We start from the raw sequence: 23950 nt of genomic DNA, 5'->3' as shown, positions 1-23950 counted from the left end.
TATTTTATCAGCTGGAGATTATCACTACCGGACTAGAACTCACGTGCACGGTAGTCAGGCTAATCTGTATAACCCCGCCCCCGCACTGATTGGCAGCTTGTTCACAATGCACAGTGCACACAATCATCTGCCAATCAGAGGTGCGGGCGGGGTTATACACAGCTCAGCATTCTGACCACTGCTACATTTGCTATAGAGAAAGCGGGGATTCTATCATAATTGCACCATGCAGCCCAGTAAGTGACACATCACTGGGATCAGGCTCTCAGACCCTACATTATGTTACACTCTCAGGTTTCATAGCTAAAACCTTCTGATAGATTCCCTTTAATACTAGTGTTTTATAATGTGGCAGAGGGTCCTTCGAGCCCCCTGTAGTACCATAAAATGGAGGCACCCCAATGACAAAACACAAGTTGCAAGTCCAAGGAACAGCTCGTATGATTGCATTATTTTATCATTTCTGAAATATTTTATTATTCTGCGTTTTCATCCTCGCTCCAGTGCCATCATAAGCCGCTGGTAATAGAAATTAATTTGTTTACCTTCTTTAAGAGGGGAAATGTAATCACAGGGAGCATTCCTAATCTCTGCGCGTTACAGTGAATGCTCACATAGCATGGAGGCTCTTCTCGGAATGCTGCACCATCCATATACATTTCCCCGGGCACTGTGCTGCATGCAAAACCTGCAAACAAAATCATAGCTCCAAAGGGATTGACTACAAGAAGGGAGAAATTAGCATATTATTGCAATAAAATCCCATGCAGCCCACATCTGGGTGAGCTGGTTATTATGTAGTGTGCGCAGTATTATTACAGCATAACCTCTATTTACTGCACATTGACTTGGACGTCAGCAGCTGCCGCCATTGACATTCTGCAGATCCTCGGCACCGCTCTCTCCTGTCCTAGGTGAACAATTCCTGCCCGGAAAGCAGACTTTACGCATTTCCCATTTTCACTGTAATTTTAGGGTTGCATGTACCGACACAACTTAGATTTCAGAATTTGGCTCAGTTTAGCCAATAGTTCCGGATATTCCAAATACAAAAAGGAAAGTTAAACCCTCCTTATTTTGCTAAAATTTTAAGACGTAAAAATAATAAATTACTACGGAGAACCAAAGGGCTCGGGGAACATGAAGAATTATATATCTATTAGCATGTAACTTTACCTGGGTAATAATCCATTTATTTATATTTGCATGAAAGTTTTATATATATGCAGGGTGGTCCAAAAGTAGGTGGACAGTATGTGCAATGGGGTTATGAAGCGGGGAATTTATCAAACATGGTGTAAAGTGAAACTGACTCAGTTGCCCTTAATAACCAATCAGATTCCACTTTTCATTCTTCACAGACTCTTTGGAAAATGAAAGGTGGAATCTGATTGGTTGCTAAGGGCCACTGGGTCAGTTTCACTTTACACCATGTTTGATAAATCTCCCCCTTCATAACCCCATTACACATACTGTCCATCTACTTTTGGACTACCCTGTATATATATATATTTATATATATATATATATATATATATATACATATATATATATATACATATATACATATACAGTATGTGTATATATATATATATATATATATATATATATATATATATATATATATATATATATATCCTGCAGTAAATAAATAAATAGTATTAGTGCATGAACATAATATACAGTACTTAGTTAACATGTTTTATGATAAAAAAAAAAAAGCAAAAGCCGACCCACCACTTCACAGTGACTCTAATTAGTATGGTCCTAACTCTAATATTATAATATATATACAGTATATATATCTATATATATATATATATATATATATATATATATTATAAAAATATAATAATAATAATAACCTTACCGTTTGTCAAGTGACATACATGTGGATAAGGGCTGAGAAGGACTGAGCCCAGCTAGTAGACACACAGTCATGGGGAACCACCTCAATATAATGCCCAGCACAAATAATAGGCACCCCACACCTTTATATGCACTGGGTGCACAGACAGAAAAAACCTAAAGAGATGAACTGGGACACCAACTGGTGTGCATGCAGCGTGTAAGCGCACGTTCACACTGGTTATTGAACATTAAAAAAAAACAGAGACAGAAACATAATCATTGAATGTCCTGCAGTAAATAAATAATTAAATAAATAGCAATAGAGCATGAAAATAATATACAATACTTAGTTAACGTGTTTTTTGATCAAAGAAATGCAAACGCCATCCCACCTCTTCACGGTGACCCTAATATATATTACATACACACAGCGGGTTAAATAAGTATTGAACACATCAGCAATTTTCTAAGTAAATCTATTTCTATTGACCTGAAATTCTAACCAGATGTCAGTAAGAACCCATCCAATCCACACAGGCAAAGAAAGCAAACCATAGATGTCCATACATTAAGTTATGTGTAATAATGAGAAATGACACAGGAATAAAGTATTAAATGCACTTACTGAAATATCTATATATATAATTGTCTAAGAGGTACTTCCGTCTTTCTGTCCTCAACTTCCGTCACGGAAATCCCGCATCGCTGATTGGTCTCGGCAGCTGCCTGTCACGGCTGCCGCGACCAATCAGCGACGGGCACAGTCCGATTAGTCCCTCCCCTACTCCCCTGCAGTCAGTGCCCGGCGCCCGTTCCATAATCCCCTCCAGTCACCGCTCACACAGGGTTAATGGCAGCGGTAACGGGCCGCTGTGTAACGCACTCCGTTACCGCTGCTATTAACCCTGTGTGTCCCCAACTATTTACTATTGATGCTGCCTATGCAGTATCAATAGTAAAAATATGTCATGTTAAAAATAATAAAAAAAACCTGCTATACTCACCATCCGCCGCCTTTCCCACTCCTCGCGACGCTCCGGTGACTGCTCCATGCAAACGGCAGGTTCCGGTGGCAAGGATGGTATGCGAGAAGGACCTGCCATGACGTCATGGTCATGTGACCGCGACGTCATCACAGGTCCTGCGCTCATACCCACCATGGGACCGGAAGCTGCCGTGTGCACCGCGCACAGGCGACAGGACTACAAGGGGCCCTAGCTGGGCAATATACTATGTAGCTGGGCAATATACTACGTGGCTGGCCAATATACTACGTGGCTGGGCAATATACTACGTGGCTCTGTGCTGTATACTATGTCGCTGTGCAATATACTACGTGGCTTTGTGCTGTATACTACATCACTGGGCAATATACTACGTGGCTCTGTGCTGTATACTACGTCACTGGGCAATATACTACGTCACTGGGCAATATACTACGTAACTGGGCAATATACTACGTGGCTGGGCAATATACTACGTGGCTGGACAATATACTACATGGCTGGGCAATATACTACGTGGCTGGGCAATATACTACGTGGCTGGACAATATACTACGTGGCTGGGCAATATACTACGGGGCTGGGCAATATACTACGTGGCTGGGCAATATACTACATGGCTGGGCAATATACTACATGGCTGGGCAATATACTACGTGGACTGGGCAATATACTACATGGCTGGGCAATATACTACGTGGCTGGGCAATATACTACGTGGCTGGGCAATATACTACGTGACTGGGCAATATACTACGTGGCTGGGCAATATACTACGTGGTTGGGCAATATACTACGTGGCTGGGCAATATACTACGTGGCTGGGCAATATACTACGTCGCTGGGCAATATACTACGTGACTGGGCAATATACTACGTCACTGGGCAATATACTACGTGGCTGGGCAATATACTACGTGGTTGGGCAATATACTACGTGGACTGGGCAATATACTACGTGGCTGGGCAATATACTACGTGGCTGGGCAATATACTACGTGACTGGGCAATATACTACGTGGCTGGGCAATATACTACGTGGTTGGGCAATATACTACGTGGCTGGGCAATATACTACGTGGCTGGGCAATATACTACGTGGTTGGGCAATATACTACGTGGACTGGGCAATATACTACGTGGCTGGGCAATATACTACGTGGCTGGGCAATATACTACGTGACTGGGCAATATACTACGTGGCTGGGCAATATACTACGTGGTTGGGCAATATACTACGTGGTTGGGCAATATACTACGTGGCTGGGCAATATACTACGTGGCTGGGCAATATACTACGTGGTTGGGCAATATACTACGTGGACATGCATATTCTAGAATACCCGATGCGTTAGAATCGGGCCACCATCTAGTATGTAATACTTCTTACAAAAGCCTTATAGATTATATATGCATGTCATCACTATGTGCACTAACAGAGAGTAACTCAGAGTCCTACCTCAACTCTTAAACACTTGTTTTTTTATTGCATTTTTTTCTGAAAAATAGGCTAAAAGGTATTGTGAAACCCCCCAAAGAGGAAACTCAAAATTGTCTTTGATCCAAGTTTCTTCTTACCTGATTTCCCTCTACCTCATGAGACAACTGTCTGCAGCAGAAGCCTCTCCCCTCTCCTGCCTTGTCCGCCATAGGTCAAATGATAGTGCATCCCTGCCCTCTCTGGCTCCATCAGTAACATATTAACTCCTGCGTTGCTGCAGAATTTCTACCAGACTGACAGTTTTGGGATTAGGCAGAAAACGTTGCAGACTAACGAACAGTAAGGAGCTGTATAATTTTGATTTATGTAATCATTCATTTCCACATTTAACGCTCCGTTTGCATATTTCCCTAGTAATGACAAGCACTCTGAGAAAATGAGATGTTTGAACGAGGGGCACATATAAGTTATTACACAAGGGACCGCCGCTAGTTTCCTCTCCCCCCACAAATGTGGCATTTCGCATTGATAAATAATGAACACCTTTTGAAAAATCCCTTTAACATAACGTTTGCTTCTATTTTTACGCCCATCAATCTGCCTCTGTCGCTCCATCACTGACAGAATGACAGAATACATCCTTATGTATTAATTACAGTTGATGCAAAAGTCTATTAAATGACTGCTCATCAATGCCTGAAGAATAGGAATTGCATCTTTCAATATGTGGTTATATCAAGAATTTGCAAATGTCGAGCTGCCGAGTTGATTCATTGGCTTTGATTCCAGCAAATTAGTGCTCCCTGAGCGTGCACGGGTTCCCTCTATTGTGCGCCCTCTCGCACTGCACTCAGCAGGTTACACATTTGCTGTTCTCCAGGACGGGGAATGATTTAACATCCGCAGCATTTTAACTAGGTTCTTTATAGACTTTGAACAGATCCAGGATGATTTTTGCATTCTACAAGTCTTGAGCACCCCCTGGCTTCAGGAAGATGTCATGACAGCCAGACGTCTCCTTGTCTCTGGCCTATACTAACCTTTCGGCATAATGTCTTTGACTTTGATCCAAGCTGTTCTTCCTATAAGGTTTTATTCAGCTGAAGCGTAAAAAAAGAAATTACAGAATCACAGCCGGATGATTTTGGAGGGCCGCTCGTCATATTAAACCAAACCACAAAAAAAAAATCAATTAAAAAAAATGGACTTTTGACTGTGTTTTGTGACATATGGCTGGTAAAGGAACATACTGAAAAAATACAATCCCTGTAAAAAAAAGTTAACATATTTGTATTTTTTCAACTTTTATTATGTAAGCACAAAAAATATATAATTTATTGATCCCAGTGTGTATTTAATTATAGAGCTGCATTCACAATTTTGCAGACTTCAGAGCAGAAATCTCCCAGAATTCATTTTTCACTCAATATCTGAATAGATGCCTGCTGATATGTGTTCATATATGCACCAGACAGTATATAGTAATCTGATCTAGCAAAAACTACCTGTTATACCGCATTATGAGAGTTGGCTAAATTAAGCAGTACCAAGTTTCTTTTTTTTTTTTTTACTGTTCACATGTAGCATTTTTTCAGCGTTTTTTCAGCGTTTTTTCATGCGGATAAAATGCAGCCCTTTTACAGTAGCATTAAAATAAATATTTCTAAAATCTCATTCACAGAGTGCATTTTCTTTTTTCTTGAGCTCCTCTATATTGACTTTGATAGCCAAAGGTCGTTTCCTTATATTCTTCCCTCTTCTCCGATCTTCTGCAGCAAATCCTGACATATATGCATGTCATCGCACCAACAGAGCAGAATCCGGAGCGTACCTCAATAGCCTCCTAAACACTTGTTTTTTATTGCTTTTTTCCTAATTAAATAATTGCAATGATTTCTATGCATTTTCCTTTTTTTGTGCCTTTTTTCCTTAAATAAATTAAATAATTTCCACGCATTTTATTTATTTTGTTTTTTGGTGGATTTTTTTAACTGTTTTTTTTTTTTCTCATATAGAGAAATGTATGGAAAAACCTGTGAAAAATTACCATACATACAGAAAAAAAAATACCCCTGACTCAAAAAATGCACTAGAAGTGTGAAAAACGCCATATGAATGCACTGTTTGCAGTGAATTTATATTTTCCGATCGACTTCTTGCCAACGCTTGGCCAAAATGTTTTTTGCTGAAAAAAAAAACAGGAAAAGCTGCCCCCAAAACATATCATTTTTGCAAAAAAATGCAAAATGTGAAACCTCACCTAAATGGAGTTTACATTGCGATTTAGCCTACTGTCAGTGACTCCATTGGGACTTAAAGGGGTTTTTGCACGAACAAAGTTATTTTTAATCAACATTTTAATAAATAGATATTGGAATAATCATAATTTCCACAATTGGATGTGTTTAAAAGAAATGTTCCTGTGCTGAGATAATCTTATAAATGTGTCCCTGCTGTGTACTGTGTAATGGCCGTGTCCAGGGCCGGACTGGCCATAGGGCACTTCTGGCAAATGCCAGAAGGGCCGGTGCCAGTGGTGGGCCGCTCAATCCGCCGCCCCCGCCGTCGCATTCAACTATACCGGCGTATAGACGCCGGTACAGTTGAATGCAATGATGGAGGAGAGCGTCTACAGACGCTCCTCTCCCATCATTCCCCGCTCTGCCTCTGACACTGCGGGTGCGCGATGACGTCATATCATCGCGCACCTGCTGTGTCCCGGGCAGACTGCAGCTGCTGAGACAGGAGCAGGAACCAGGAAGCAACGCTGGGCACGAGGAGAGGTGAGGAGAGTTTTTTTTTTTTCTGGACTGTGGGGCCATTCTCGGAGGAGGTGAGGGGAGGAAGAGAAGAGATGTGGGCTGTATATAGTTCTCTGTGGGCTGTGCTCTGTGCTGTATACTGCTGTGGGCTGTATATAGTTCTCTGGGCTGTGCTCTGTGCTGTATACCACTGTGGGCTGTATATAGTTCTCTCTGGGCTGTGCTCTGTGCTGTATACTGCTGTGGGCTGTATATAGCTCTCTGTGGGCTGTACTCTGTGCTGTATACTACTGTGGGCTGTATATAGTTCTCTGTGGGCTGTGCTCTGTGCTGTATACTGCTGTGGGCTGTATATAGTTATCTGTGGGCTGTGCTCTGTGCTGTATACTACTGTGGGCTGTATATAGTTCTCTGTGGGCTGTGCTCTGTGCTGTATACTGCTGTGGGCTGTATATAGTTCTCTGGGCTGTGCTCTGTGCTGTATACTGCTGTGGGCTGTATATAGTTCTCTGTGGGCTGTGCTCTGGGCTGTATATAGTTCTCTGGGCTGTGCTCTGTGCTGTATACTGCTGTGGGCTGTATATAGTTATCTGTGGGCTGTGCTCTGTGCTGTATACTGCTGTGGGCTGTATATAGTTATCTGTGGGCTGTGCTCTGTGCTGTATATAGTTATCTGTGGGCTGTGCTCTGTGCTGTATACCACTGTGGGCTGTATATAGTACTCTGTGGGCTGTGCTCTGTGCTGTATACTACTGTGTGCTCTGTGCTATATATAGCTCTCTGTGGGCTGTGCTCTGTGCTGTATACTGCTGTGGGCTGTATATAGCTCTCTGTGGGCTGTGCTCTGTGCTGTATACTACTGTGGGCTGTATATAGTTCTCTGTGGGCTGTGCTCTGTGCTGTATACTACTGTGTGCTCTGTGCTATATATAGTACTCTGTGGGCTGTGCTCTGTGCTGTATACTGCTGTGGGCTGTATATAGTTCTCTGTGGGCTGTGCTCTGTGCTGTATACTACTGTGGGCTGTATATAGTTCTCTGTGGGCTGTGCTCTGTGCTGTATACCACTGTGGGCTGTATATAGTACTCTGTGGGCTGTGCTCTGTGCTGTATACTACTGTGTGCTCTGTGCTATATATAGCTCTCTGTGGGCTGTGCTCTGTGCTGTATACTGCTGTGGGCTGTATATAGCTCTCTGTGGGCTGTGTTCTGTGCTGTATACTACTGTGGGCTGTATATAGTTCTCTGGGCTGTGCTCTGTGCTGTATACTACTGTGTGCTCTGTGCTATATATAGTACTCTGTGGGCTGTGCTCTGTGCTGTATACTACTGTGTGCTATATATAGTACTCTGTGGGCTGTGCTCTGTGCTGTATACTACTGTGTGCTATATATAGTTCTCTGGGCTGTGCTCTGTGCTGTATACTACTGTGGGCTGTATATAGTACTCTGTGGGCTGTGCTCTGTGCTGTATACTGCTGTGGGCTGTATATAGTACTCTGTGGGCTGTGCTCTGTGCTGTATACTGCTGTGGGCTGTATATAGTACTCTGTGGGCTGTGCTCTGTGCTGTATACTACTGTGTGCTCTGTGCTATATATAGCTCTCTGTGGGCTGTGCTCTGTGCTGTATACTGCTGTGGGCTGTATATAGCTCTCTGTGGGCTGTGCTCTGTGCTGTATACTACTGTGGGCTGTATATAGTTCTCTGTGGGCTGTGCTCTGTGCTGTATACTACTGTGTGCTCTGTGCTATATATAGTACTCTGTGGGCTGTGCTCTGTGCTGTATACTGCTGTGGGCTGTATATAGTTCTCTGTGGGCTGTGCTCTGTGCTGTATACTACTGTGGGCTGTATATAGTTCTCTGTGGGCTGTGCTCTGTGCTGTATACCACTGTGGGCTGTATGTAGTACTCTGTGGGCTGTGCTCTGTGCTGTATACTACTGTGTGCTCTGTGCTATATATAGCTCTCTGTGGGCTGTGCTCTGTGCTGTATACTGCTGTGGGCTGTATATAGCTCTCTGTGGGCTGTGCTCTGTGCTGTATACTACTGTGGGCTGTATATAGTTCTCTGGGCTGTGCTCTGTGCTGTATACTACTGTGTGCTCTGTGCTATATATAGTACTCTGTGGGCTGTGCTCTGTGCTGTATACTACTGTGTGCTATATATAGTACTCTGTGGGCTGTGCTCTGTGCTGTATACTACTGTGTGCTATATATAGTTCTCTGGGCTGTGCTCTGTGCTGTATACTACTGTGGGCTGTATATAGTACTCTGTGGGCTGTGCTCTGTGCTGTATACTGCTGTGGGCTGTATATAGTACTCTGTGGGCTGTGCTCTGTGCTGTATACTGCTGTGGGCTGTATATAGTACTCTGTGGGCTGTGCTCTGTGCTGTATACTACTGTGTGCTCTGTGCTATATATAGCTCTCTGTGGGCTGTGCTCTGTGCTGTATACTGCTGTGGGCTGTATATAGCTCTCTGTGGGCTGTGCTCTGTGCTGTATACTACTGTGGGCTGTATATAGCTCTCTGTGGGCTGTGCTCTGTGCTGTATACTGCTGTGTGCTCTGTGCTATATATAGTACTCTGTGGGCTGTGCTCTGTGCTGTATACTACTGTGTGCTATATATAGTTCTCTGGGCTGTGCTCTGTGCTGTATACTACTGTGGGCTGTATATAGTACTCTGTGGGCTGTGCTCTGTGCTGTATACTACTGTGGGCTGTATATAGTACTCTGTGGGCTGTGCTCTGTGCTGTATACTACTGTGGGCTGTATATAGTACTCTGTGGGCTGTGCTCTGTGCTGTATACTGCTGTGGGCTGTATATAGCTCTCTGTGGGCTGTGCTCTGTGCTGTATACTACTGTGGGCTGTATATAGCTCTCTGTGGGCTGTGCTCTGTGCTGTATACTACTGTGTGCTCTGTGCTATATATAGTACTCTGTGGGCTGTGCTCTGTGCTGTATACTACTGTGTGCTATATATAGTTCTCTGGGCTGTGCTCTGTGCTGTATACTACTGTGGGCTGTATATAGTACTCTATGGGCTGTGCTCTGTGCTGTATACTACTGTGGGCTGTATATAGTACTCTGTGGGCTGTGCTCTGTGCTGTATACTACTGTGGGCTGTATATAGTTATCTGTGGGCTGTGCTGTATGCTACTGTGGGCTGTATATAGTTCTCTGTGGGCTGTGCTCTGTGCTGTATATAGTTCTCTGTGGGCTGTGCTCTGTGCTGTATACTACTGTGGGCTGTATATAGTTCTCTGTGGGCTGTGCTCTGTGCTGTATACTACTGTGGGCTGTATATAGTTCTCTGTGGGCTGTGCTCTGTGCTGTATACTACTGTGTGCTGTATATAGTTCTCTGTGGGCTGTGCTGTATATAGTACTCTGTGGGCTGTGCTGTATATAGTACTCTGTGGGCTGTGCTGTATATAGTACTCTGTGGGCTGTGCTGTATATAGTACTCTGTGGGCTGTGCTGTATATAGTACTCTGTGGGCTGTGCTGTATATAGTACTCTGTGGGCTGTGCTGTATATAGTACTCTGTGGGCTGTGCTGTGTATAGTACTCTGGGCTGTGCTGTATATAGTACTCTCTGGGCTGTGCTGTATATAGTACTCTCTGGGCTGTGCTGTATATAGTACTCTCTGGGCTGTGCTTTATATAGTACTCTGGGCTGTGCTGTATATAGTACTCTGGGCTGTGCTTTATATAGTTCTCTGTGGGCTGTGCTGTATATAGTTCTCTGTGGGCTGTGCTGTATATAGTTCTCTGTGGGCTGTGCTGTATATATTACTTTGTGGGCTGTGCTGTATATATTACTTTGTGGGCTGTGCTGTATATATTACTCTGTGGGCTGTGCTGTATACTACTGTGTGGACTGTGCTGTATACTTCTACGTGGGCTGTGCTGTATACTACTGTGTGGTCTGTGCTGTATACTACTGTGTGGTCTGTGCTGTATACTACTGTGTGGTCTGTGCTGAATACTGCTGTGTGATCTACTACGCGAGCTGTGCTATAGTATGCAGGCTGTGCTGTATACTATGCGGTTTGTGCTATATAATATGCGGGCTTTGCTATATACTATGGGGAGTATATTATATTCTATGGGGGAGGCCATGTTATGTACTATGTGGCTGTGTTATATACTATTGTGGGGGTATATTATATTCTATGGGGGAGGCTGCGTTATATACTATGGGGGGCTGCATTATATTCTATGGGGGGCTACATTATATATTATGGGGAGGTGGGCTGTATTATATTCTATGGGGGTTACATACTCTGGGGTGGCTGCATTATACTCTGTGGGGTGGCTGCATTATACTCTGGGGTGGCTGCATTATACTCTGGGGTGGCTGCATTATACTCTGGGGTGGCTGCATTATACTATATGTGGGCTGCATTATACTGTATCGAGGACTATGGGGAATACGTTATACTATATGAAGAACTATGGGGTGCATTATACTATGGGAAGTGAATTGTGCTACATGGATGACTGTGGCGGTGCATTATACTATATGGAGCACTATGAGGATTGTATTATGCTATATGGAGGACTATGAGGATTGTATTATGCTATATGGAGGACTATGAGGAGTGTATTATACTATGTGGAGGACTGAGCAGTGTATTTTAATATATGGAGGACTATAGGGAGTGTATTATACTATATGGAGGACTATGGAGCACATTATAATATATGGAGGACTATGGGGTGTATTTTACTAAACAAGTAAAATGCTGCATATTCGGATTGTTTTTGCTGGAACTAAAAGCCTTGTTGTCAGCAGCACATTGCCAGTGTAAACTGTAGATGTGCTGCTGAAAACATGATACTGTATGGTGATCTGTTAGTGATCTATTAGTGATCGTTCTGTCTCATCATTATTCCTCAGCTGGTGGAAAGAGGCCGGGAAACAAGCGTTGAACAACTTCAGTATTGTCGATCAAACTTGTTTAGCGGCCTGAACTCAGCGCACGTAAATACAACAGAAAGGCTTCTGTGTGATGTGCAATATGTTAGCATTTGGGGACCCATTTTAAACTTTGCCTAGGGCCCCACTTTGCCTAAAACCGGCCCTGCCTACAAGTGTACAAAGGTATTATACAGTCACCATGTGACAAGTGGGCCTGTGTAACTTCAAATGCCAGGGCTGAATTTTAGTCCCAGTCCGGCCCTGGCCGTGTCTGACCGAACAGGGACCTGATCTGACCATACCACAGCTCCTGGGCAGGGGGGAGCAAAAGAGAGTATACAGACAGGACATCAGGAGATCATAGTTGATTCCTTCCGTGTGGTAAAACAGTGTTTAAAAACAGTCAGTGAAATGGTTTGCCTTACAAAAAAATAAGCTGCTGTCCTGTCTGTCTAATCGAATTTGCGTCCTCCCCTGCCCAGGAGATGTGGTATGATCAGACCATGTTCCTGTACGGTCAGACACAGCCATTACACAGTACACAGCAGGGGCACATTTATAAGATTATCTCCGCACAGAAACATTTTTTTAACATATCCAATTGTGAAACCTATTCTTTTTTCAAGATATTTTAATTAAAATGTACTTTGTTTGTGGGAATATCCCTTTAAGTCTGAAGCCTTGGAAAATGGTCTTCGGACGTTTGCGCCGACAGGGCAATTGACTCCAGTGATCCGATCGTCTGCAGAACATCCCGACACGATGACTTTAAAAATAATAGTATCATTACAATTCCCTCTGAATAAAAATATCTACCCATGATGTGCCCTAAGTAAGTCCTACACTGTGCCCCTGAATAAATTATTGACCCTTACTGTGCTGCTTTCCCAAAAAAAATCAACCCCACTCTGTCCTTCTTATGATACTTGGCATCCACACTATGCTAGAAAATATTGCTGACGTATCATCCCCTCCTATTTAATATGACTGACACACTGTCCTCCCTTAAAGGGGTTGTCCAGGACTTTAACACTGATGGCCTAACCTTAGGATAGGTCATCAATGTCTGATCAGTTGGAGTGCGACACCCAACACCCCTCCGATCAGCAGTTCCTAGTGTCGGTGGTGGCTGGAACTGCTCAGTTACGGAGCTACACAGGACAACTCCGTCAACTGTATAGTGGACCCAGCCGAATACTTCGCGGGGTTGACCACGATTTTAACTGTGATGGCCTATCTTCCGGAAAGGTCATCAGTGTTTGATCGGTGGGGGTACAACACCCAGCATGGTCGCCGATCAGTTGTTTCCAATGTTGATGGTGGCCGGAAATGCTCAGTTATGGAGCTACACACTACAGCTTTGTCGACTGTATAGTGGCTGTGACCGGGTACTGAACCTTCACCCCCTACTCAAATCAGTGAGGGGTGGATATGAGGTAACTGGCCAAGGACACTATTCCATCGACAAAGCAGTACAGGCTGACACTGGGAACAGCTTAACTGCGGGGAATTACGGATGTTGTTCCCTCCCACCGATGAGACATTGATGACCAATCCTCAGGACAGGCCATCAATGTTAAAGTTCCGGACAGCCCAATTAATGCTATAAATGGGACCATCCTGATTAGGTACACCTTGTCATAGTGGCAAGTGATCATCTCCAAAATCGAATTCCGGGCAGCTTTAGGGCCATTGTTGTGTCAAAGCCTGGTGTCTCCAGAGGATCCTCCGAGACATTCTTGTTGGTCAGTCTGATCTCGAACGCATAACATTTTCCATGTATATTTTTTCTTATTACTAGGCATCAAATTTTCCATTTTATTTGAGGTAGAATTTTTTTTGTGTAAAATATTTAATTGAGCTTGTGGAAGGCATATTGTCCGTATGCGAAGAACATAGAGATCAGCGGCACCAATCTATCCTTCAATGCGAAACATATCGTCTGCGTCTGACCTCGGCTCAGTGGGTGAGGAAAAAAGTTTAGTTTTGACAGATAGCAAAGATTCTTGGAGCACCTTTTCTAAGCTTACTGGCTGTCAGCACTTTCTTTTAACGAGAAAAGACAAGCACACATCTTAACATTTTCTCTTTTTTATCTTCCTAAATTGTACAGTGAAAGCATCTAGAATTTATCAGTGATACAAATAGAAGTAGGAAACGTTTCGATCTTTCAATCTTTCTCCGATTTAATGGCTTGTGCTCGTTAGGGATCTGATTTCAAGTAATATGAATGAAACTTTGGGAACAAATAACCCAATGTAAAAACATTTAATTTTGTGGTTAAAAATTGAATAACAAGAAAAGTTTCAGCAGTTTCAAAGCTAATTTGCCATAATAATAAAACCACTGACTGATGAAGTTGTTATTAACACTGATTATCTCATGACAGTGGTACCTGACGACAAGGGGTAGAATGCATTAGTGGGCAAGTGAACCGGCATTTATCAAAGGGACTCTGACACCCTCAAAACACTAATTAAACAACATGTATAGGCAACTAGGGGACTAGACCCTTATAAAAATCACAAAAATTGAGCTTCACTTGAGTTGGTACACATGCATCTCATAAACGCATGTTCACATTGGCCATAAAACATATAAAACCTACAAGAGAAAAAATGAGCAAAACTCCTCCTGTAACTAAGTAAATAAAAAGCAAAAAGTGCATTTAAATATCACAGAGTTTTTAGTATAGTATATTAGTAGCTGTATAGATCAGCTGTCATGTGCCCGGAAAGGTGCAGGCTCAGCGCCAGAGCCTGCACCAAACAGGAGGAGTCTGACATGGGCATATTATTACGCCACATGCCAGAGAGGGGTTAAGGTGCAAAGTAGCATAAAAAAAAAAGCTTGAAAGGTGCATGTACCATTTAGGAGACAAAAAAACACTCTACATTATGTCTGGCAACACACAATGATCCACATTGATCATTGTTTATTATAGCCACTTCAGCATACTCTTATTTTTGATTGTCCCCTGATGAGCCCCGATGGGAGAGGGCGAAACGCGTAGGGACACCTAAAGAATAACTGGGACAAATGACCAGACATGATCAGACAAGTGACCAGATAAGTGACCCATTATGGTGGCTTTAGCAAGATATTTTTCTTGCACTATGATCTATGACTTATGCTGTCCAAAATTATGACTTATATCGTCTGACACCAGGTGGTTTGGTGTCTGTGCTTATATACTGAACCCAGAAAGACTGGGACACTGTGACTCAGTGGGCAAGCTACTATATTTTTCTTTGTAATAGTCTGTGATGATAGTCTTAGTGACTCAGGGCTTTGGCATGATAACATTTTTGTTTTGGCATATATTCATTTTGATATGTGGAGATATGAAATACAAAATGATCACACATGTAGTCAAACCCTAATTTTTATGTGGACAAGTCCTGGACATTTTTTTCATTTATGCAGCTATCTGTGGTCACCTATACATCAATATAGTTAGTCTCTATCTATCCTAACTGGATGTATCTATGATACTCATTAGCATTGGTCTAAGTATTTAAGGGGACTATATCTCAATGACTATATAGACTAAGGATACCCCTTGAGTAAATCAGCACTCTTTATTTATGACAGTGCATCAATATATCGGTCTTGCAAATGTACTGCAGATTTTTCTAGTTAGATAGAGTCTTGTGTGTATGTCGTTGGGTTTGGGCATGGGTAGTGGATAGGGACATTTAGGGCCAGGAGGGATAGTCGACGAGGAGTGGGGGCGCCACATCGAATCTTAGGGTGCCAACCTCTGTAGTGATTTTGCTTTTTGCTCCCTCTAGTGGTCATTAGTGATTTGACTCTGGAGCTTCTGTCTTTTCCTATATCCTCACCTGGGCCGTTAGTTCAGGGGCGTTGCTATATAAGCTCCCTGGACCTTCAGTTCAATGCCTGGCATCGTTGAAATCAGAGCTAATCTGTTGTGCTCTTGTCCTATGATCCGGGTTCCTGTATTTCAAGCTAAGTCTGCTTCCTTGCTTTTTGCTTTTGTTTTGTTTGGTATTTTTGTCCAGCTTGTTCCAATCTGTATCCTGACCTTTGCTGGAAGCTCTAGGGGGCTGGTGTTCTCCCCCCGGACCGTTAGACGGTTCGGGGGTTCTTGAATCTCCAGCGTGGATTTTTATAGGGTTTTTGTTGACCAGATAAGTTATCTTGCTATATTCTGCTATTAGTAAGCTGGCCTCTCTTTGCTGAACCTGGTTAATTTCTGTGTTTGTCATTTCCTCTTACCTCACCGTTATTATTTGTGGGGGGCTTGTATCTTGCTTTGGGGTCCCTTTCTCTGGAGGCAAGAGAGGTCTTTGTTTTCTTCTCCTAGGGGTAGTTAGATTCTCCGGCTGGCGCGAGTCATCTAGCGATCACCGTAGGCATGATCCCCGGCTACTTCTAGTGTTGGCGTTAGGAGTAGCTATTTGGTCAACCCAGTTACCACAGCCCTATGAGCTGGATTTTTGAATCTCGCAGACTTACACGTTCCTCTGAGACCCTGTCCACTGGGGTCATAACAAACCTCCACTGGTAGGTAGGGCCAGTCTACTAGGAGCCCCCTAGGGTTATTTTTTAGGAATTTTTTCACCCTCTTCAAGGAATTTTTGGCCCTGTGTCCGCAAACCCTACCATGCTTGGGTGTTGGTAATATTTATTATGTTTTTTCCTAAATGATGGTGAGCATCTTTTAATGCATATCTAATAAAAAGTACTGTTTTAGGGTTTTTTTTCGTTTTTTTTGTTTTTCAACACTCCCATCAGCCTCAGGTCACTCACTGTATTTGTCTGATATAATAAAACAAAATAGAATATGGTGGAAACATACACTTAGTAGTATAACCATTTATTAGAAAAAATAACCAAACTCTAGACAGTGCAATATTGACTAAATAGATATAAAATAAATATAAAGATATAGATACATCATTACTGCACTGCATCCAAGATACAGCTGTATGAAATGATATCATACCAATATTACACAGTACACAGCATGGATATATGGAACGTGTAAGGCTGATTTAGAGGAACACAAGCAAATGTTTTATTGTACTGCATAAATAATCTTGTTAGAGAACATAAGGAATTCAATAATAAATTACCTCATGTACCAATAAACAGGAGGTTTCATGTAAAGTAAGCGTTCACCTTTTAATACCATATAAGTTTAAGGCTCGTGAGGAGCCATAGCTTTACTAAAATCTCTGTGCATACATATATATATACATATATACATAAACACATACAGTGGCATGTAAAAGTTTGGGCACCCCTATTCAAAATTACTGTTAATGTGAACAGGTAAGTAAATTGAAGATGAAATGACCTCTACATGGGCAGCACGGCGGCTCAGTGGTTAGCATGGCGGCTCAGTGGTTAGCATGGCGGCTCAGTGGTTAGCACTGCAGTCTTGCAGCACTGGGGTCCTGGGTTCAAATCCCACCAAAGACATCTGCAAGTTTGTATGTGTGAGTTTGCATGTTCTCCCAGTGTCTGCGTGGGTTTCCTATGGGTTCTCCAGTTTCCTCCCAGACTCCAATGACATACTGATAGGGAATGTAGATTGCGAGCCCCAATGGGGACAGTGATGATGTCTGTAAAGCGCTGCGGAATATGATAGCACTATACAAGCAAAGCATAATAATAAATAAATGCATGAGCTAAAGTTAAAGATCTCCTTTGTATTTTAGGCTAAAATTATATATATACTTCTTTTACATTTTAAAAATTACAAAACAGAATATGGGCTGATGCAAACATTTGGGCACCCTGTATGGTTAGTACCTTTTTGAATCCCCTTTTCAAACTATCACAGCTTGTAAACGCTAGTTGTAGCTAGACAAAAGTCTTTCAATTCTTTTTAATCCTGCGCTGCCTGGATAAAGAAGTTGTTGAAGACAAAGACCAATGTAGGTAGGTGCAGTTTGTCAACGCATTTTGAAGTTTCACACTTCTTCAGGAAAAACAAAAGTCTGTACTTTGTCCTGAAGAAGAAGTGTAAAACTGCGAAACGCGTTGACAAATAAACCGCAACTTCATGATTCCTTTGTCCAGGCAGCGCAGGACTAAATTATTCTTCTAGAGCCACCCGGATGACTAGTAGGACGTTATTAGCATACAGCACGTGCATGGATTTTATATCAATTTTTACAAAACGTAATATCATAGAGTGTAAATATAAGTATGACACTATGGCTATTGAAAAGCACAATTACTTGTTAGACGGGGCTTTAGAGGGTGTAAACTTACTGAGAGATTTCCTTTAACCTGATGAAAATTTGCAGCTTTATATAGAAAATAATTAGGATTATTCCCATCTTCTAAGATACCGTATATACTCGAGTATAAGCCGACCTGAGTATAAGCCGACCCCCCTAATTTTGCCACAAAAAACTGGGTAAACTTAATGACTTGAGTATAAGCCTAGGGTGGAAAATGCAGCAGTCACCGGTAAATGTCAAAAATAAAAATAGATACCAATGAAAGTAAAATTAATTGAGACATCAGTAGGTTAAGTGTTTTTGAATATCCATATTGAATCAGGAGCCCCATATAATGCTGCATACAGTTCATGATGGGCCCCATAAGATGCTCCATACAAAATACACCCCATATAATGCTGCACAAATGCTGATTATGGCCCCATAAGATGCTCCATACAGTCATTTGCCCCATGTACTGCCCCATATTATGCCGATTATGGCCCCATAAGATGCTCCATACAGTCATTTGCCCCATGTAATGCACCATATAATGCTGATTATGGCCCCATAAGATGCTCCATACAGACATTTGCCCCATGTAATGCCCCATATATTGCTGATTATGGCCCCATAAGATGCTCCATACAGTCATTTGCCCTTATGCTGTTGCTGCGAATCCTGCGATTAAAAAAAAAATAATCACACACTCACCTCTGCTCAGGCCCCCGGCACTTGCTATATTCACCTGCTCCCCGTTCCACCGCCACCAGTCGCCGCTACGTTCCCCGTCCACTGCACTGACTGCTCAGGCTGAGGGCAGCACGCACTAATCGCGTCACCGCGCTCTCTTACCTGAGCGTCACTGCAGAGGATGCAGAAGACGCAGCGGCGGCCGGCGGCGGTGGAACAGGGAGCAGGTGAATATCGCACACTGCTTATACTCACCTGCTCCTGGCGCGGTCCCTGCTTTGCTTTCCCGGCGCCGGCAGCTTCTTCCTGTAGTGAGCGGTCACATGGTACCGCTCATTACAGTAATGAATATGCGGCTCCACCTCTATGGGAGTGGAGTCCATATTCATTACTGTAATGAGCGGTACCATGTGACCGCTCACTACAGGAAGAAGCTGCCGACTCCGGGGAAGCAGGGACCACACCAGGAGCAGGTGAGTATGCTTAGACCGCTGCCACTCCATCTCCCCTGCCGACCCCTGGGTATGACTTGAGTATAAGCCGAGAGGGGCAATTTCAGCCTAAAAAAAATGGTCTGAAATTCTCGGCTTATACTCGAGTATATACGGTAGGTAAATTTGCAATGCAATATGCAACAATTTTACAATTTACAGTACTTATTAACATGTTGCTCCATTCCCCCAAAATCCTTATTTATTTACTTTACGGTTTATCCCTAGTTGCCAGCTACCGTTAATAGAAGATGTGCTGTAACTACAAGCTGTTTTCTACCGAGCTTGTAAGCACTGTACGGAGATCGCATCAATCCTCTAACACGTAATTTTGGACCTATTTCAAACAAGTGGACATTCGCTTTAATAACAGGGTATTCATATCGTCATTACTTTATTATTTCCCAATTAAATATAATTTCTGAGATATAGGTAATAATATAGAGGCCCTGTGTATAGAGTAAAGTAGACAAGAAAAAGAAGAGCAGTCACCCATTGAAACCAGTGAGATTACAACTTCCATTTTTAAAGTACGTTTTAGAAAATGAAAAAAGGTTCCAATTAGCTACTATCACGGCCTGTGATATCCGAGTCCTGTATTATTATTATTATTTATTATTATAGCGCCATTTGTTCCATGGCGCTTTACATGTGAGGAGGGGTATACATAATAAAAACAAGCACAGTAATCTTAAACAATACAAGACATGACGGTTACAGGAGGACAGAGGACCCTGCCCGCGAGGGCTCACAATCTACAAGGGATGGGTGAGGATACAGTAGGTGAGGGTATGCTATATAGATGTTGATTGCATATATAAACTAATAACTGACTACAACATACATTTAGTACAATATTATAGGACAGTTTTCGGAGCACGGATAGTACATCGATGTTATATATATATTACAAAGGCAGTAGCCTTCTTGTCTATTCACAGTGCGGTTAGTAATATGGTGAATGCTCACTGTGAGCGCTGAACATAGATTACCTCCCCCCAAGTTTCTTTGTTTATAGAATCACAGGTACGTCGCTCAAAGTAAAAAAATTAAAAAGCTATGTACAATTCTAGTGTAGCATTGGTAATATAATGCTAGAATATGCCAAAATTGTCTGATCTGTAAAGATGCCACCCCTGTGCTCTCTGGCATTGACTATATTAAGGTGGATGCAGTGCTAGGAAAGTGCCGACCATCATCTTCTCCTGCCCAAACTTCATTCTCGCAATCGGTGAGCTCCCAGCGGGTGGACCCAGCGGGGGGCCAATGTATCTGGCATAACCTCTGCATATTATCGCAGGTTACATAGAACATGTCTCTATTATATTTGAGAAAGTGATGCGGTAGATGGAGCCCAACCAGTCCAGAAACAACAGGACCAGGGCATCATTTTTACTAGATAATATTCAGAGATTTCATAGCTTTTAAAAGGAATCTGTCAGCAGGTTTTGGTATTCAGTCCTAGAGCAGCATGATGTAGCAGCTGAGACCCTGATTCCAGCGATGTGTGTTGGTTTGTCAATAAAATCAGTGTTTCCTCAGCAGGAGATTATCACTACAGGACTAGGTGTCTCGTGCCTCCTGGTCAACTTTTTCTGTATAACCCCACCCCCACCACTGATTAACAGCTTTCTAACAATGCACAGTGTACACAGAAAGCTGCCAATCAGTGGTGTGGGCGGGGTTATACAGAGTTCCGAATTCTGAGCACCGCTATATTTGCAGGAGAGAAAGCATCATTGATACTACAGTATATTGGACACTCCTGCCCTTAGAAAGGACTTTATTCTTGTTGCTCCTTTTTATTGTTTGTGGGGTTTTTTTTGTTCAGATCCTCTTTAAAGAAGAAAACTGGAGATACAGAGCCTACAATAGAGTAAAAGTAGAAACCACAGATGTTCAACTACACAAGAGGGTCATTCCATAGGACATCACAAATAGATTGTGAAGGGGTAATCCTCATTTTAGAATAAAGTTGCCCCAGGAATCAACTAACTACAGAGGTTCCAGCTTCTGATCTCTAAAGGTCAGCTGGTATCACCAAAGGAAACTCAGTAGAGCTGCTTATTTGCAGATCCATAATATTTGCATGAATGAGCAGCAATGTAGTATATGGTTGTGTTGGGTTCCCCAGAGAAAAATCTGCTCTTTGCAGCACTTTGACTCATGTGGTGGTCCCGAGCAGTAGATTCACCTTATGTGACATTCAAATACTCTACCCCTTTTTTCTAATCCGCCATACTTTTCCAGAGATATGGATCTTTTTATTTACTGCTAACTTTAATGGTCTTTACAAATGGGTGGTGCTCCCCGGTTCTGTGGGGGCATGACCTTAGGCCGTGGGTAGCAACAAGAGCAAAAGCTCATCACTTTTGTCTTGGTGACAGGTCCTCTTTAATGTGTGCAAAAGAACAGAAAAAGTTGACTGTGGGTGACTGGATAATATGGTAGGTCAATTAGTCTAAACTTCATGGCCCCGGCATAGTCAGGCTATGATGTGGGGAGTTCACAGTATATAGGTCTCTCGAAGTTCTGCCTTCCCTCTCCTGCTTTAAGCAAGTTACAACAGCAGAAGCTTCCTGCTGGCTGTTGTAATTTAATCCATGGGAGGAGGATAGTATTACAAAGAGGAGAGGAGGCATCTATTTATTACAGGCACCGGAGCCTGGAAGAAATCATTAACATAAAGACAGAATATAACATTTCTCCACAAGACCATTTATATGAGGCATACAGGTAGGACCAGTGTAACATTTCTATGACCTGTATGCCCATATTAATAGGTTATATATGGCACGGGAGGGTGACAGAGTCCCTTTAAAAAGGGAAAACAAAGTAATCACTTCACGGCTACATTCCTCGATCAAAATTCTGTGTACACTATTTTTATACAATTAGATCAAAACTAGAGATGAGCGGATCTACAGAGGATTGAATTTGCGTCAAATTTCCTGAAATTTGGGGTTTCACGCAAATTTGAACATTTCGAGATTCAATTCACAATTCACCGAAAAAAACAAAAACGTGCCCAACATCATTTCCCACATCGCTGAAGTGAGCTAATTTCTATTTCAGTTGCCACAAGGGCTTTCCTATAATGGGCTGCAACTACGACATCTTAAAATGTATCATAACATGTACAGTGATGGTCAATACCGGGGCCCTCACAGTTCCCAGTGGAGCACAGATCGTTAGTTAGAGTCAAGTTCCATCTCTACAGTCAATGGATAAATCTCTCTTCTGTAGAGTGTAGGCTCTTATGGTCAGCGGGATTCTCACTTTCTCTCCTGTAGAGTGTAAGCTCTTGTGGACAGCGGGGTCCACTGTCTCTCTCATAGATTGTAAGCTCTTGTGGTCAGCGGGGTTCTGTCTCTCTCCTGTAGAGTGTAAGCTCTTATGGTCAGCGGGGTCCTCTCCCTCTCTCCTGTAGAGTGTAAGCTCTTATGGTCAGAGGAGTTCTCTCATTTTCTCTCTTGTAGAGTTTAAGATCTTATGGTCAGCAGGGTTCTCTCTCTCTCTCTCCTGTAGAGTGTAAGCTCTTATGGTCAATAGGGTTCTCTCTGTCTCACCTGTAGAGTGTAAGCTCTTATGGTAAGCAGGGTCCTCTCTCTCTTCCTCCTGTGAAGTGTAAGCTCTTATGGTCAGCGGGGTTCTCTCTCTCCTGTAGAGTGTAAGCTCTTTTGGCCAGCAGAGTTCTCTCTCTTTTTTTATCCTCTCTCTCTCTCAAGTGTATTTTACAAGAAACTAGAAGCTTTCCAACATTGGGATTAACATAAAATTATTCACCGTAAATCGAATTTCTGGGGAAAATTTGACTAAACCAGGGAATTTGAATATCAAAAGATCCGCTTATCTCTAGTCAAAACGTCAGTGGTGGGACTGATATGGCTGAGTAATTCCCATTTCTTTGATTGGCGTGTTACTAGGATATGCCATTAGTTTAAGATTGGTGGTTGTCTAACTGCTGGAACTTTATTGATCTTGAAAATGATGGGACCACAGTTCTGGTTTTGTACTACACTGCGTGCACAGTTATTAGGCAACGAAAAAAAGATACTGAAAATGTACAAAAATATATTTCTGACATTTAAAAAAAAAAAAATAGTGATCAAATATAGCCCACTTCTTTTCAATAACAGTCATAAACCTTCCATCCATGGAGACTGTCAATCACCTTTTTAGGCAGCAGATTCTTCTCAAATCTTTGGCAGTTAATGTCCATCTTATTTTCTCAAGACATTTTTTGAGACCCTATTGACTAGTTGCAACAAAACTTTTGCTGGTTCTGTGATCCCGGCCCAATATCTTAGCAATTTCAGGAGTGCTGCATGCCTCTGTAGGACTTTTAACACATTGTTGACTTTTCAGAGTCATTTTAAATCTCATTTTTGGCCAATTTTGTGTGCGGAAACCAAGCTGACTAATATTTCTCAACTCCCTAATAAAGAAAGGTGTATCTTTAGGCCTCACCCTCTTATTACAGAAATACACATCACCTGATCTGCTTCTTCCAATAAGCATCCAAGTTTATACAGAGCGGAGTTGGAAAATCTGCCTAAAAATGTTGATATGGTCAAAATA

At 42.4% G+C, this 23950-nt stretch overlaps 1 protein-coding gene across 1 annotated transcript in view; it reads right to left on the bottom strand.

Moving 5' to 3' along the window:
- The window catches only part of LOC143769726 (gamma-aminobutyric acid receptor subunit pi-like), a 257463-nt gene that overhangs the window by 84155 nt on the left and 149358 nt on the right, over positions 1-23950 (bottom strand). The gene's annotated exons all lie outside the window — the stretch shown is intronic.

Source organism: Ranitomeya variabilis, chromosome 4 (assembly GCF_051348905.1).
Source record: "Ranitomeya variabilis isolate aRanVar5 chromosome 4, aRanVar5.hap1, whole genome shotgun sequence".
Classification (NCBI taxonomy): domain Eukaryota; kingdom Metazoa; phylum Chordata; class Amphibia; order Anura; family Dendrobatidae; genus Ranitomeya; species Ranitomeya variabilis.
Note: the sequence above shows the minus strand (reverse complement) of the source record. Positions and strands in the feature narration are given on the sequence as shown.